This window comes from Halyomorpha halys, unplaced genomic scaffold, assembly GCF_000696795.3.
Source record: "Halyomorpha halys isolate HHAL.00 unplaced genomic scaffold, Hhal_1.1 Scaffold832.1, whole genome shotgun sequence".
Lineage (NCBI taxonomy): Eukaryota > Metazoa > Arthropoda > Insecta > Hemiptera > Pentatomidae > Halyomorpha > Halyomorpha halys.
Genome location: NW_027113014.1, coordinates 210408 through 210928, shown reverse-complemented (window position 1 = coordinate 210928; position 521 = coordinate 210408). Strand labels below are relative to the sequence as shown.

Below are 521 nucleotides of genomic sequence, written 5' to 3'. Positions count from 1 at the left end.
CCTTTTGCTCTATTGAAGAGTTTTCTTGCTCTTCTTCTAAGATTTTCTAGTGTTTTATTCCACCATGGTACACCCCTTTTAGTCTCTCTTTTCTTTATGGGGCAGCATTATTTATGGATTGCATTATGCACTTCAGTTGCTGCCCTTTCTAGAGATTCAATAGTTTCTATTGGGTATGTTTCAATCTATAGTTCTGAGGTTAATAATTCCTCATATAGTTTCCAATTTGTGAGTCTAGGTACTCTTATGCTTTGTATATTTCTCCTTCCAATCTCCACATTGAATCTGATCTGTTGATGATCAGACAATGAGATATCCTGGGAGACATGCCAGTCTTTGACACTATCCTTTATGCAAGGTTTGGCCAAGGTTAAATCAAGAACCTCTTGTCTGTTCCTTGTCATAAAGGTAGGTTTATTTCCTTTATTAATAATATCTATATTATTTGCTATTAAATATTCCAAGAGTTCTTAACCCCTTTTATTGGTATCCGTGCTGCCCCATACTGTATTGTGGGCATT

The 521-nt window shown here is 35.9% G+C and overlaps 1 long non-coding RNA gene across 1 annotated transcript in view; it reads right to left on the bottom strand.

Moving 5' to 3' along the window:
- Positions 1-521, bottom strand: part of LOC136796578 (uncharacterized) — a 48004-nt gene that overhangs the window by 18289 nt on the left and 29194 nt on the right. The window lies entirely within an intron of this gene.